At 33.6% G+C, this 15,692-nt stretch overlaps 14 non-coding genes across 14 annotated transcripts; all 14 read right to left on the bottom strand.

Annotated features, from left to right (window-relative positions):
• Window positions 1–2,584: 2,584 nt before the first annotated feature.
• On the bottom strand, window positions 2,585–2,657 carry TRNAA-AGC. Its single transcript has one exon. It is a non-coding gene; the product is annotated as a tRNA-Ala (tRNA).
• A 2,271-nt stretch (window positions 2,658–4,928) lies between these two features.
• On the bottom strand, window positions 4,929–5,001 carry TRNAA-AGC. Its single transcript has one exon. It is a non-coding gene; the product is annotated as a tRNA-Ala (tRNA).
• Window positions 5,002–5,478: 477 nt separating this feature from the next.
• TRNAA-AGC lies at window positions 5,479–5,551 on the bottom strand. The gene has a single exon. It is a non-coding gene; the product is annotated as a tRNA-Ala (tRNA).
• A 1,709-nt stretch (window positions 5,552–7,260) lies between these two features.
• Window positions 7,261–7,333, bottom strand: TRNAA-AGC. The gene has a single exon. It is a non-coding gene; the product is annotated as a tRNA-Ala (tRNA).
• A 564-nt stretch (window positions 7,334–7,897) lies between these two features.
• On the bottom strand, window positions 7,898–7,970 carry TRNAA-AGC. The gene has a single exon. It is a non-coding gene; the product is annotated as a tRNA-Ala (tRNA).
• A 477-nt stretch (window positions 7,971–8,447) lies between these two features.
• TRNAA-AGC lies at window positions 8,448–8,520 on the bottom strand. Its single transcript has one exon. It is a non-coding gene; the product is annotated as a tRNA-Ala (tRNA).
• A 951-nt stretch (window positions 8,521–9,471) lies between these two features.
• TRNAA-AGC lies at window positions 9,472–9,544 on the bottom strand. Its single transcript has one exon. It is a non-coding gene; the product is annotated as a tRNA-Ala (tRNA).
• Window positions 9,545–10,660: 1,116 nt separating this feature from the next.
• On the bottom strand, window positions 10,661–10,733 carry TRNAA-AGC. The gene has a single exon. It is a non-coding gene; the product is annotated as a tRNA-Ala (tRNA).
• A 477-nt stretch (window positions 10,734–11,210) lies between these two features.
• On the bottom strand, window positions 11,211–11,283 carry TRNAA-AGC. The gene has a single exon. It is a non-coding gene; the product is annotated as a tRNA-Ala (tRNA).
• Window positions 11,284–11,806: 523 nt separating this feature from the next.
• Window positions 11,807–11,879, bottom strand: TRNAA-AGC. The gene has a single exon. It is a non-coding gene; the product is annotated as a tRNA-Ala (tRNA).
• Window positions 11,880–12,398: 519 nt separating this feature from the next.
• TRNAA-AGC lies at window positions 12,399–12,471 on the bottom strand. The gene has a single exon. It is a non-coding gene; the product is annotated as a tRNA-Ala (tRNA).
• A 564-nt stretch (window positions 12,472–13,035) lies between these two features.
• On the bottom strand, window positions 13,036–13,108 carry TRNAA-AGC. The gene has a single exon. It is a non-coding gene; the product is annotated as a tRNA-Ala (tRNA).
• A 477-nt stretch (window positions 13,109–13,585) lies between these two features.
• Window positions 13,586–13,658, bottom strand: TRNAA-AGC. Its single transcript has one exon. It is a non-coding gene; the product is annotated as a tRNA-Ala (tRNA).
• A 1,654-nt stretch (window positions 13,659–15,312) lies between these two features.
• On the bottom strand, window positions 15,313–15,383 carry TRNAA-AGC. Its single transcript has one exon. It is a non-coding gene; the product is annotated as a tRNA-Ala (tRNA).
• Between the last annotated feature and the right edge of the window lie 309 nt (window positions 15,384–15,692).

The raw sequence follows: 15,692 nt of genomic DNA, 5'->3' as shown, positions 1-15,692 counted from the left end.
ATTTTCATTGTGAATTTTTCGAATTAGACTGGTTGTAAAATGACGAAGGTTTTATATGTTATGTAGATTTATACTATGTGATCAAGAAATGCATTTCTACCCATATTAATTCTAAGTTAATAGGATACTGTTGATTGTATTATAATTATAGTAGTAGTTATTCGATGAGTTTAAAATTTTGCTTTAAATTCATAGTCTGAGTGGTAGGATGCAAATCATATAAAAACTCTAAATATATATACTATTAACATATATAAAAGGGTCATATATCTAGTCCATGATGACGATGAGGAGGATGAATAAAAGAAAAAAAAAATAAAAAAAACCTTCAACTTCTATAGTGCTTGATTTTAAGAATTAGGCTGATAGGGGTGTTGCCATTATTTGGGCTGGCTAACGGGGTTGATTGTTTTAAGATTTATGGCTATTGACACTTCTCATGGGATTGCGTTTAATTGCACATTTTTAAAGTACATCGGCGCCTATGATTTATTGTTATTGCATTTAGTTGTCTATTCAAAGTGGAGATGCGGGTATCAATTCCCGTACCACTAGCATGCGAAGCGAGCGCTCTACCATCTGAGCTACATCCCATTTTCATTGTGAATTTTTCGAATTAGACTGGTTGTAAAATGACGAAGGTTTTATATGTTATCTAGATTTATACTATGTGATCAAGAAATGCATTTCTACCCATATTAATTCTAAGTTAATAGGATACTGTTGATTGTATTATAATTATAGTAGTTATTCGATGAGTTTAAAATTTGGCTTTAAATTCATAGTCTGAGTGGTAGGATGCAAATCATATAAAAACTCTAAATATATATACTATTAACATATATAAAAGGGTCATATATCTAGTCCATGAAGACGATGTGGAGGATGAACAAAAGAAAAAAAACCTTCAACTTTAGTGCTTGATTTTAAGAATTAGGGCTGATAGGGGTGGTGCCATTATTTGGGCTGGTTAACGGGGTTGAATGTTTTAAGATTTATGGCTATTGACACTTCTCATGGATTGCGTTTAATTGCACATTTTTAAAGTACATCGGCGCTTATGATTTATTGTTATTGCGTTAGTTGTTCTATTCAAAGTGGAAATGCGGGGTATCGATTCCCTTACCTCTCGCATGCGAAGCGAGCGCTCTACCATCTGAGCTACATCCCCATTTTCATTGTGAATTTTTCGAATTTGACTAGTTATTAAAATGTCGAATTTTTATATGTTATCTAGATTTATACTATGTGATCAAGAAAGGCCATTTCTAGCCATAATAATTCTAAGTTAATACTATACTGTTGATTGTATTATAATTATAGTGGTTATTCGATGTGTTTAAAATTTTGCTTTAAATTCATAGTCTGAGTGGTAGGATGCAAATCATATAAAAATTTAATATATAGGGCCATATATCTAGGCCAAGAAAGCCTTCCAACTTGTGGTCTTGATTGTTTTCATTACGCATTTGATCTATTGTTCGTGGTCTTGATTGTTATCATTACGCATTTGATTAGGTTGGGTGTTGTGTTCTAAGCATGCACTTACAAGGCATTGTTTTCATTACGCATTTGATTAGGTTGGGTGTTGTGTTCTAAGCTTGCACTTACAAGGCTTTCAAAGTGGAGATGCGAGGTATCGATCCCTATACCTCTCGCATGCTAAGCGGCGCTCTACCATCTGAGCTACATCCCCATTTTCGTTGTGAATTTTTCGAATTAGACTGGTTGTAAAATAACCAAAATTTATATGTTATCTAAATTTATACTATGTGATCAAGAAATGCATTTCTATCCATATTAATTCTAAGTTAATAGGATACTGTTGATTGTATTATAATTATAGTAGTTATTCGATGAGTTCAAAATTTTGCTTTAAATTCATAGTCTGAGTGGTAGGATGCAAATTATATAAAAACTCTAAATATATATACTATTAACATATGTAAAAGGGTCATATATCTAGTCCACGAAGACGATGAGGAGGATGAATAAAAAGTAAAAAAACCTTCAACTTCTAGTACTTGATAGGGTTGGTGCCATTATTTGATTTAGGGCTATTGACACTTCTCATGGGATTGCATTTAATTGCACATTTTTAAAGTTCATCGGCGCCTATGATTTGTTGTTATTGCGTTAGTTGTTCTAATCAAAGTGGAGATGCGGGGTATTGATCTCCGTACCTCTCGCATGCTAAGCGCGCGCTCTACCATCTGAGCTACATCCCCATTTTCATTGTGAATTTTTCGAATTTGACTAGTTATAAAATGTCGAAGTTTTATATGTTATCTAGATTTATACCATGTGATCAAGAAATGCATTTCTACCCATAATAATTCTAAGTTAATAGGATACTGTTGATTGTATTATAATTATAGTGGTTATTTGATGTGTTTAAAATTTTGCTTTAAATTCATAGTCTGAGTGTTAGGATGCAAATCATATAAAAACTTAATATATAGGGTCATATATCAAGCCCAAGAAAGCCTTCAACTTCTGGTGTTCGTGGTCTTGATTGTTTTCATTACATATTTGACTAGGTTGGGTGTTGTGTTCTAAGCTTGCACTTACAAGGGTTTCAAAGTGGAGATGCGGGGTATTGATCCCCGTACCTCTCGCATGCTAAGCGAGCGCTCTACCATCTGAGCTACATCCCCATTTTCATTGTGAATTTTTCGAATTAGACTGGTTGTAAAATGACGAAGGTTTTATATGTTATGTAGATTTATACTATGTGATCAAGAAATGCATTTCTACCCATATTAATTCTAAGTTAATAGGATACTGTTGATTGTATTATAATTATAGTAGTTATTCGATGAGTTTAAAATTTTGCTTTAAATTCATAGTCTGAGTGGTAGGATGCAAATCATATAAAAACTCTAAATATATATACTATTAACATATATAAAAGGGTCATATATCTAGTCCACGAAGACGATGAGGAGGATGAATAAAAAGAAAAACAAAAAAGAAAAAAAACCTTCAAATTCTCTAGTGCTTGATTTTAAGAATTAGGGCTGATAGGGGTGGTGCCATTATTTGGGCTGGCTAACGGGGTTGAATGTTTTAAGATTTATGGCTATTGACACTTCTCATGGGATTGCGTTTAATTGAACATTTTTAAAGTACATCGGCGCTTATGATTTATTGTTATTGCGTTAGTTGTTCTATTCAAAGTGGAGATGCGGGGTATCGATCCCCATTCCTCTCGCATGCTAAACGAGCGCTCTACCATCTGAGCTACATCCCCATTTTCATTGTGAATTTTTCGAATTAAACTGGTTGTAAAATGACGAAGGTTTAATATGTTATCTAGATTTATACTATGTGATCAAGAAATGCATTTCTACCCATATTAATTCTAAGTTAATAGGATACTGTTGATTGTATTATAATTATAGTAGTTATTCGATGAGTTTAAAATTTTGCTTTAAATTCATAGTCTGAGTGGTAGGATGCAAATCATATAAAAACTCTAAATATATATACTATTAACATATATAAAAGGGTCATATATCTAGTCCATGAAGACGATGAGGAGGATGAATAGAAAGAAAAACAAAAAAGAAAAAAAAACCTTCAAATTCTCTAGTGCTTGATTTTAAAAATTAGGGGCTGATAGGGGTGGTGCCATTATTTGGGCTGGCTAACGGGGTTGAATGTTTTAAGATTTATGGCTATTGACACTTCTCATGGGATTGCGTTTAATTGCACATTTTTAAAGTACATCGGCGCTTATGATTTATTGTTATTGCGTTAGTTGTTCTATTCAAAGTGGACATGCGGGGTATCGATTCCCTTACCTCTCGCATGCGAAGCGAGCGCTCTACCATCTGAGCTACATCCCCATTTTCATTGTGAATTTTTCGAATTTAACTAGTTATAAATGTCGAAGTTTTATATGTTATCTAGATTTATACTATGTGATCAAGAAAGGCATTTCTAGCCATAATAATTCTAAGTTAATAGGATACTGTTGATTGTATTATAATTATAGTGGTTATTTGATGTGTTTAAAGTTTTGCTTTAAATTCATAGTTTGAGTGGTAGGATGCAAATCATATAAAAACTTATTATATAGGGTCATATATCTAGCCCCAGAAAGCCTTCAACTTCTGGTGTTCGTGGTCTTGATTGTTTTCATTACACATTTGATTAGGTGGTTATTTGATGTGTTTAAAGTTTTGCTTTAAATTCATAGTTTGAGTGGTAGGATTCAAATCATATAAAAACTTAATATAGGGTCTATATATCTAGCCCAAGAAAGCCTTCAACTTCTGGTGTTCGTGGTCTTGATTGGAGATGCGGGGTATCGATCCCCGTACCTCTCGCATGCTAAGCGAGCGCTCTACCATCTGTGCTACATCCCAATTTTCATTGTGAATTTTTCGAATTAGACTGGTTGTAAAATGACGAAGGTTTTATATGTTATCTAGATTTATACTATGTGATCAAGAAATGCATTTCTACACATATTAATTCTAAGTTAATAGGATACTGTTGATTGTATTATAATTATAGTAGTTATTCGATGAGTTTAAAATTTTGCTTTAAATTCATAGTCTGAGTGGTAGGATGCAAATCATATAAAAACTCTAAATATATATACTATTAACATATATAAAAGGGTCATATATCTAGTCCATGAAGACGATGAGGAGGATGAACAAAAAGAAAAAAAACCTTCAACTTCTAGTCCTTGATTTTACGAATTAGGGCTGATAGGGGTGGTGCCATTATTTGGGCTGGCTAGACACTTCTCATGGGATTGCGTTTAATTGCACATTTTTAAAGTTACGAATTAGGGGTGGTTCCATTATTTGGGCTGGCTAGACACTTCTCATGGGATTGCGTTTAATTGCACATTTTTAAAGTTCATCAGCGCCTATGATTTATTGTTATTGCGTTAGTTGTTCTATTCAAAGTGGAGATGCGGGGTATCGATCCCCATACCTCTCGCATGCTAAGCGAGCGCTCTACCATCTGAGCTACATCCCATTTTCATTGTGAATTTTTCGAATTAGACTGGTTGTAAAATGACGAAGGTTTTATATGTTATCTAGATTTATACTATGTGATCAAGAAATGCATTTCTACACATATTAATTCTAAGTTAATAGGATACTGTTGATTGTATTATAATTATAGTAGTTATTCGATGAGTTTAAAATTTTGCTTTAAATTCATAGTCTGAGTGGTAGGATGCAAATCATATAAAAACTCTAAATATATATACTATTAACATATATAAAAGGGTCATATATCTAGTCCGTGAAGACGATGAGGAGGATGAATAAAAAGAAAAAAAACCTTCAACTTCTAGTGCTTGGTTTTAAGAATTAGGGCTGATAGGGGTGGTGCCATTATTTGGGCTGGCTAGACACTTCTCATGGGATTGCGTTTAATTGCACATTTTTAAAGTTCATCGGCGCCTATGATTTATTGTTATTGCGTTAGTTGTTGTTCTATTCAAAGTGGAGATGCGGGGTATCGATCCCCGTACCTCTCGCATGCTAAGCGAGCGCTCTACCATCTGAGCTACATCCCCATTTTCATTGTGAATTTTTCGAATTAGACTGGTTGTAAAATGACGAAGGTTTTATATGTTATCTAGATTTATACTATGTGATCAAGAAATGCAATTCTTCCCATATTAATTCTAAGTTAATAGGATACTGTTGATTGTATTATAATTACAGTAGTAATTCGATGAGTTTAATATTTTGCTTTAAATTCATAGTCTGAGTGCTAGAATGCAAATCAAATAAAAACTCTAAGTATATATACTATTAACATATATAAAAGGGTCATATATCTAGTCCATGATGACGATGAGGAGGATGAATAAAAAGAAAAAAAAAATAAAAAAAACCTTCAACTTCTCTAGTGCTTGATTTTAAGAATTAGGGCTGATAGGGGTGGTGCCATTATTTGGGCTGGCTAACGGGGTTGAATGTTTTAAGATTTATGGCTATTGACACTTCTCATGGGATTGCGTTTAATTGCACATTTTTAAAGTACATCGGCGCCTATGATTTATTGTTATTGCATTAGTTGTCTATTCAAAGTGGAGATGCGGGGTATCAATTCCCGTACCACTCGCATGCGAAGCGAGCGCTCTACCATCTGAGCTACATCCCCATTTTCATTGTGAATTTTTCGAATTAGACTGGTTGTAAAATGACGAAGGTTTTATATGTTATCTAGATTTATACTATGTGATCAAGAAATGCATTTCTACCCATATTAATTCTAAGTTAATAGGATACTGTTGATTGTATTATAATTATAGTAGTTATTCGATGAGTTTAAAATTTGGCTTTAAATTCATAGTCTGAGTGGTAGGATGCAAATCATATAAAAACTCTAAATATATATACTATTAACATATATAAAAGGGTCATATATCTAGTCCATGAAGACGATGAGGAGGATGAATAAAAAGAAAAACAAAAAAGAAAAAAAACCTTCAAATTCTCTAGTGCTTGATTTTAAGAATTAGGGCTGATAGGGGTGGTGCCATTATTTGGGCTGGCTAACGGGGTTGAATGTTTTAAGATTTATGGCTATTGACACTTCTCATGGGATTGCGTTTAATTGCACATTTTTAAAGTACATCGGCGCTTATGATTTATTGTTATTGCGTTAGTTGTTCTATTCAAAGTGGAGATGCGGGGTATCGATTCCCTTACCTCTCGCATGCGAAGCGAGCGCTCTACCATCTGAGCTACATCCTCATTTTCATTGTGAATTTTTCGAATTTGACTAGTTATAAAATGTCGAAGTTTTATATGTTATCTAGATTTATACTATGTGATCAAGAAAGGCATTTCTAGCCATAATAATTCTAAGTTAATAGGATACTGTTGATTGTATTATAATTATAGTGGTTATTTGATGTGTTTAAAGTTTTGCTTTAAATTCATAGTTTGAGTGGTAGGATGCAAATCATATAAAAACTTATTATATAGGGTCATATATCTAGCCCAAGAAAGCCTTCAACTTCTGGTGTTCGTGGTCTTGATTGTTTTCATTACACATTTGATTAGGTGGTTATTTGATGTGTTTAAAGTTTTGCTTTAAATTCATAGTTTGAGTGGTAGGATTCAAATCATATAAAAACTTAATATATAGGGTCTATATATCTAGCCCAAGAAAGCCTTCAACTTCTGGTGTTCGTGGTCTTGATTGTTTTCATTACACATTTGATTAGGTTGGGTGTTGTGTTCTATGCTTGCACTTACAAGGCTTTCGAAGTGGAGATGCGGGGTATCGATCCCTGTACCTCTCGCATGCTAAGCGAGCGCTCTACCATCTGAGCTACATCCCAATTTTCATTGTGAATTTTTCGAATTAGACTGGTTGTAAAATGACGAAGGTTTTATATGTTATCTAGATTTATACTATGTGATCAAGAAATGCATTTCTACACATATTAATTCTAAGTTAATAGGATACTGTTGATTGTATTATAATTATAGTAGTTATTCGATGAGTTTAAAATTTTGCTTTAAATTCATAGTCTGAGTGGTAGGATGCAAATCATATAAAAACTCTAAATATATATACTATTAACATATATAAAAGGGTCATATATCTAGTCCATGAAGACGATGAGGAGGATGAATAAAAAGAAAAGAAACCTTCAACTTCTAGTGCTTGATTTTACGAATTAGGGCTGATAGGGGTGGTGCCATTATTTGGGCTGGCTAGACACTTCTCATGGGATTGCGTTTAATTGCACATTTTTAAAGTTACGAATTAGGGCTGATAGGGGTGGTGCCATTATTTGGGCTGGCTAGACACTTCTCATGGGATTGCGTTTAATTGCACATTTTTAAAGTTCATCGGCGCCTACGATTTATTGTTATTGCGTTAGTTGTTCTATTCAAAGTGGAGATGCGGGGTATCGATCCCCATACCTCTCGCATGCTAAGCGAGCGCTCTACCATCTGAGCTACATCCCCATTTTCATTGTGAATTTTTCGAATTAGACTGGTTGTAAAATGATGAAGGTTTTATATGTTATCTAGATTTATACTATGTGATCAAGAAATGCATTTCTACACATATTAATTCTAAGTTAATAGGATACTGTTGATTGTATTATAATTATAGTAGTTATTCGATGAGTTTAAAATTTTGCTTTAAATTCATAGTCTGAGTGGTAGGATGCAAATCATATAAAAACTCTAAATATATATACTATTAACATATATAAAAGGGTCATATATCTAGTCCGTGAAGACGATGAGGAGGATGAATAAAAAGAAAAAAAACCTTCAACTTCTCTAGTGCTTGATTTTAAGAATTAGGGCTGATAGGGGTGGTGCCATTATTTGGGCTAGCTAGACACTTCTCATGGGATTGCGTTTAATTGCACATTTTTAAAGTTCATCGGCGCCTATGATTTATTGTTATTGCGTTAGTTGTTCTATTCAAAGTGGAGATGCGGGGTATCGATCCCCGTACCTCTCGCATGCTAAGCGAGCGCTCTACCATCTGAGCTACATCCCCATTTTCATTGTGAATTTTTCGAATTAGACTGGTTGTAAAATGACGAAGGTTTTATATGTTATCTAGATTTATACTATGTGATCAAGAAATGCATTTCTTCCCATATTAAATCTAAGTTGATAGGATACTGTTGATTGTATTATAATTACAGTAGTAATTCGATGAGTTTAATATTTTGCTTTAAATTCATAGTCTGAGTGGTAGAATGCAAATCAAATAAAAACTCTAAGTATATATACTATTAACATATATAAAAGGGTCATATATCTAGTCCATGATGACGATGAGGAGGATGAATAAAAAGAAAAAAAAAAAGAAAAAAAACCTTCAACTTCTCTAGTGCTTGATTTTAAGAATTAGGGCTGATAGGGGTGGTGCCATTATTTGGGCTGGCTAACGGGGTTGAATGTTTTAAGATTTATGGCTATTGACACTTCTCATGGGATTGCGTTTAATTGCACATTTTTAAAGTACATCGGCGCCTATGATTTATTGTTATTGCATTAGTTGTCTATTCAAAGTGGAGATGCGGGGTATCAATTCCCGTACCACTCGCATGCGAAGCGAGCGCTCTACCATCTGAGCTACATCCCCATTTTCATTGTGAATTTTTCGAATTAGACTGGTTGTAAAATGACGAAGGTTTTATATGTTATCTAGATTTATACTATCTGATCAAATAATGCATTTCAACCCATAATAATTCTAAGTTAATAGGATACAGTTGATTGTATTATAATTATAGTGGTTATTCGATGTGTTTAAAATTTTGCTTTAAATTCATAGTCTGAGTGGTAGGAGGCAAATCATATAAAAACTTAATATATAGGGTCATATATCTAGGCCAAGAAAGCCTTCAACTTCTATTGTTCGTGGTCTTGATTGTTTTCATTACACATTTGATTAGGTTGGGTGTTGTGTTCAAAGCTTGCACTTACAAGACTTTCAAAGTGGAGATGCGGGGTATCGATCCCCGTACCTCTCGCATGCTAAGCAAGCGCTCTACCATCTGAGCTACATCCCCATTTTCATTGTGAATTTTTCGAATTAGACTGGTTGTAAAATGACGAAGGTTTTATATGTTATCTAGATTTATACTATGTGATCAAGAAATGCATTTCTTCCCATATTAATTCTAAGTTAATAGGATACTGTTGATTGTATTATAATTACAGTAGTAATTCGATGAGTTTAATATTTTGCTTTAAATTCATAGTCTGAGTGCTAGAATGCAAATCAAATAAAAACTCTAAGTATATATACTATTAACATATATAAAAGGGTCATATATCTAGTCCATGATGACGATGAGGAGGATGAATAAAAAGAAAAAAAAAATAAAAAAAACCTTCAACTTCTCTAGTGCTTGATTTTAAGAATTAGGGCTGATAGGGGTGGTGCCATTATTTGGGCTGGCTAACGGGGTTGAATGTTTTAAGATTTATGGCTATTGACACTTCTCATGGGATTGCGTTTAATTGCACATTTTTAAAGTACATCGGCGCCTATGATTTATTGTTATTGCATTAGTTGTCTATTCAAAGTGGAGATGCGGGGTATCAATTCCCGTACCACTCGCATGCGAAGCGAGCGCTCTACCATCTGAGCTACATCCCCATTTTCATTGTGAATTTTTCGAATTAGACTGGTTGTAAAATGACGAAGGTTTTATATGTTATCTAGATTTATACTATGTGATCAAGAAATGCATTTCTACCCATATTAATTCTAAGTTAATAGGATACTGTTGATTGTATTATAATTATAGTAGTTATTCGATGAGTTTAAAATTTGGCTTTAAATTCATAGTCTGAGTGGTAGGATGCAAATCATATAAAAACTCTAAATATATATACTATTAACATATATAAAAGGGTCATATATCTAGTCCATGAAGACGATGAGGAGGATGAATAAAAAGAAAAACAAAAAAGAAAAAAAACCTTCAAATTCTCTAGTGCTTGATTTTAAGAATTAGGGCTGATAGGGGTGGTGCCATTATTTGGGCTGGCTAACGGGGTTGAATGTTTTAAGATTTATGGCTATTGACACTTCTCATGGGATTGCGTTTAATTGCACATTTTTAAAGTACATCGGCGCTTATGATTTATTGTTATTGCGTTAGTTGTTCTATTCAAAGTGGAGATGCGGGGTATCGATCCCCATACCTCTCGCATGCTAAGCGAGCGCTCTACCATCTGAGCTACATCCCCATTTTCATTGTGAATTTTTCGAATTAGACTGGTTGTAAAATGATGAAGGTTTTATATGTTATCTAGATTTATACTATGTGATCAAGAAATGCATTTCTACACATATTAATTCTAAGTTAATAGGATACTGTTGATTGTATTATAATTATAGTAGTTATTCGATGAGTTTAAAATTTTGCTTTAAATTCATAGTCTGAGTGGTAGGATGCAAATCATATAAAAACTCTAAATATATATACTATTAACATATATAAAAGGGTCATATATCTAGTCCGTGAAGACGATGAGGAGGATGAATAAAAAGAAAAAAAACCTTCAACTTCTCTAGTGCTTGATTTTAAGAATTAGGGCTGATAGGGGTGGTGCCATTATTTGGGCTGGCTAGACACTTCTCATGGGATTGCGTTTAATTGCACATTTTTAAAGTTCATCGGCGCCTATGATTTATTGTTATTGCGTTAGTTGTTCTATTCAAAGTGGAGATGCGGGGTATCGATCCCCGTACCTCTCGCATGCTAAGCGAGCGCTCTACCATCTGAGCTACATCCCCATTTTCATTGTGAATTTTTCGAATTAGACTGGTTGTAAAATGACGAAGGTTTTATATGTTATCTAGATTTATACTATGTGATCAAGAAATGCATTTCTTCCCATATTAATTCTAAGTTGATAGGATACTGTTGATTGTATTATAATTACAGTAGTAATTCGATGAGTTTAATATTTTGCTTTAAATTCATAGTCTGAGTGGTAGGATGCAAATCATATAAAAACTCTAAATATATATACTATTAACATATATAAAAGGGTCATATATCTAGTCCATGAAGACGATGAGGAGGATGAATAAAAAGAAAAACAAAAAAGAAAAAAAACCTTCAAATTCTCTAGTGCTTGATTTTAAGAATTAGGGCTGATAGGGGTGGTGCCATTATTTGGGCTGGCTAACGGGGTTGAATGTTTTAAGATTTATGGCTATTGACACTTCTCATGGGATTGCGTTTAATTGCACATTTTTAAAGTACATCGGCGCTTATGATTTATTGTTATTGCGTTAGTTGTTCTATTCAAAGTGGAGATGCGGGGTATCGATCCCCATACCTCTCGCATGCTAAGCGAGCGCTCTACCATCTGAGCTACATCCCCATTTTCATTGTGAATTTTTCGAATTTAACTAGTTATAAATGTCGAAGTTTTATATGTTATCTAGATTTATACTATGTGATCAAGAAAGGCATTTCTAGCCATAATAATTCTAAGTTAATAGGATACTGTTGATTGTATTATAATTATAGTGGTTATTTGATGTGTTTAAAGTTTTGCTTTAAATTCATAGTTTGAGTGGTAGGATGCAAATCATATAAAAACTTATTATATAGGGTCATATATCTAGCCCAAGAAAGCCTTCAACTTCTGGTGTTCGTGGTCTTGATTGTTTTCATTACACATTTGATTAGGTGGTTATTTGATGTGTTTAAAGTTTTGCTTTAAATTCATAGTTTGAGTGGTAGGATTCAAATCATATAAAAACTTAATATATAGGGTCTATATATCTAGCCCAAGAAAGCCTTCAACTTCTGGTGTTCGTGGTCTTGATTGTTTTCATTACACATTTGATTAGGTTGGGTGTTGTGTTCTATGCTTGCACTTACAAGGCTTTCGAAGTGGAGATGCGGGGTATCGATCCCTGTACCTCTCGCATGCTAAGCGAGCGCTCTACCATCTGAGCTACATCCCAATTTTCATTGTGAATTTTTCGAATTAGACTGGTTGTAAAATGACGAAGGTTTTATATGTTATCTAGATTTATACTATGTGATCAAGAAATGCATTTCTACACATATTAATTCTAAGTTAATAGGATACTATTGATTGTATTATAATTATAGTAGTTATTCGATGAGTTTAAAATTTTGCTTCAAATTCATAGTCTGAGTGGTAGGATGCAAATCATATAAAAACTCTAAATATATATACTATTAACATATATAAAAGGGTCATATATCTAGTCCATGAAGACGATGAGGAGGATGAATAAAAAGAAAAGAAACCTTCAACTTCTAGTGCTTGATTTTACGAATTAGGGCTGATAGGGGTGGTGCCATTATTTGGGCTGGCTAGACACTTCTCATGGGATTGCGTTTAATTGCACATTTTTAAAGTTACGAATTAGGGCTGATAGGGGTGGTGCCATTATTTGGGCTGGCTAGACACTTCTCATGGGATTGCGTTTAATTGCACATTTTTAAAGTTCATCGGCGCCTATGATTTATTGTTATTGTGTTAGTTGTTCTATTCAAAGTGGAGATGCGGGGTATCGATCCCCATACCTCTCGCATGCTAAGCGAGCGCTCTACCATCTGAGCTACATCCCCATTTTCATTGTGAATTTTTCGAATTAGACTGGTTGTAAAATGATGAAGGTTTTATATGTTATCTAGATTTATACTATGTGATCAAGAAATGCATTTCTACACATATTAATTCTAAGTTAATAGGATACTGTTGATTGTATTATAATTATAGTAGTTATTCGATGAGTTTAAAATTTTGCTTTAAATTCATAGTCTGAGTGGTAGGATGCAAATCATATAAAAACTCTAAATATATATACTATTAACATATATAAAAGGGTCATATATCTAGTCCGTGAAGACGATGAGGAGGATGAATAAAAAGAAAAAAAACCTTCAACTTCTCTAGTGCTTGATTTTAAGAATTAGGGCTGATAGGGGTGGTGCCATTATTTGGGCTGGCTAGACACTTCTCATGGGATTGCGTTTAATTGCACATTTTTAAAGTTCATCGGCGCCTATGATTTATTGTTATTGCGTTAGTTGTTCTATTCAAAGTGGAGATGCGGGGTATCGATCCCCGTACCTCTCGCATGCTAAGCGAGCGCTCTACCATCTGAGCTACATCCCCATTTTCATTGTGAATTTTTCGAATTAGACTGGTTGTAAAATGACGAAGGTTTTATATGTTATCTAGATTTATACTATGTGATCAAGAAATGCATTTCTTCCCATATTAATTCTAAGTTGATAGGATACTGTTGATTGTATTATAATTACAGTAGTAATTCGATGAGTTTAATATTTTGCTTTAAATTCATAGTCTGAGTGGTAGGATGCAAATCATATAAAAACTCTAAATATATATACTATTAACATATATAAAAGGGTCATATATCTAGTCCATGAAGACGATGAGGAGGATGAATAAAAAGAAAAACAAAAAAGAAAAAAAACCTTCAAATTCTCTAGTGCTTGATTTTAAGAATTAGGGCTGATAGGGGTGGTGCCATTATTTGGGCTGGCTAACGGGGTTGAATGTTTTAAGATTTATGGCTATTGACACTTCTCATGGGATTGCGTTTAATTGCACATTTTTAAAGTACATCGGCGCTTATGATTTATTGTTATTGCGTTAGTTGTTCTATTCAAAGTGGAGATGCGGGGGTATCGATTCCCTTACCTCTCGCATGCAAAGCGAGCGCTCTACCATCTAAGCTACATCCTCATTTTCATTGTGAATTTTTCGAATTTGACTAGTTATAAAATGTCGAAGTTTTATATGTTATCTAGATTTATATACTATGTGATCAGAAAGGCATTTTCTAGCCATAATAATTCTAAGTTAATAGGATACTGTTGATTGTATTATAATTATAGTGGTTATTTGATGTGTTTAAAGTTTTGCTTTAAATTCATAGTTTGAGTGGTAGGATGCAAATCATATAAAAACTTATTATATAGGGTCATATATCTAGCCAAGAAAGCCTTCAACTTCTGGTGTTCGTGGTCTTGATTGTTTTCATTACAATTTGATTAGGTGGTTATTTGATGTGTAAAGTTTTGCTTTAATTCATAGTTTGAGTGGTAGGATTCAAATCATATAAAAACTTAATATATAGGGTTATATATCTAGCCAAGAAAGCTTCACTTCTGGTGTTCGTGGTCTTGATTGTTTTCATTACACATTTGATTAGGTTGGGTGTTGTGTTCTATGCTTGCACTTACAAGCTTTCGAAGTGGAGATGCGGGTATCGATCCCTGTACCTCTCGCATGCTAAGCGAGCGCTCTACCATCTGAGCTACATCCCAATTTTCATTGTGAATTTTTCGAATTAGACTGGTTGTAAAATGACGAAGGTTTTATATGTTATCTAGATTTATACTATGTGATCTAGAAATGCATTTCTACACATATTAATTCTAAGTTAATAGGATACTGTTGATTGTATTATAATTATAGTAGTTATTCGATGAGTTTAAATTTTGCTTTAAATTCATAGTCTGAGTGGTAGGATGCAAATCATATAAAAACTCTAAATATATATACTATTAACATATATAAAAGGGTCATATATCTAGTCCGTGAAGACGATGAGGAGGATGAATAAAAAGAAAAAAACCTTCAACTTCTCTAGTGCTTGATTTTAAGAATTAGGGCTGATAGGGGTGGTGCATTATTTGGGCTGGCTAGACACTTCTCATGGGATTGCGTTTAATTGCACATTTTTAAAGTTCATCGGCGCTATGATTTATTGTTATTGCGTTAGTTGTTCTATTCAAAGTGGAGATGCGGGTATCGATCCCGTACCTCTCGCATGCTAAGCGAGCGCTCTACCATCTGAGCTACATCCCCATTTTCATTGTGAATTTTTCGAATTAGACTGGTTGTAAAATGACGAAGGTTTTATATGTTATCTAGATTTATACTATGTGATCAAGAAATGCATTTCTTCCCATATTAATTCTAAGTTGATAGGATACTGTTGATTGTATTATAATTACAGTAGTAATTCGATGAGTTTAATATTTTGCTTTAAATTCATAGTCTGAGTGGTAGGATGCAAATCATATAAAAACTCTAAATATATATACTATTAACATATATAAAAGGGTCATATATCTAGTCCATGAAGACGATGAGGAGGATGAATAAAAAGAAAAA

This window comes from Ipomoea nil, unplaced genomic scaffold, assembly GCF_001879475.1.
Source record: "Ipomoea nil cultivar Tokyo-kokei standard unplaced genomic scaffold, Asagao_1.1 scaffold0264, whole genome shotgun sequence".
Classification (NCBI taxonomy): Eukaryota; Viridiplantae; Streptophyta; class Magnoliopsida; order Solanales; family Convolvulaceae; genus Ipomoea; species Ipomoea nil.
This window is presented reverse-complemented; position numbering and strand designations above follow the sequence as displayed.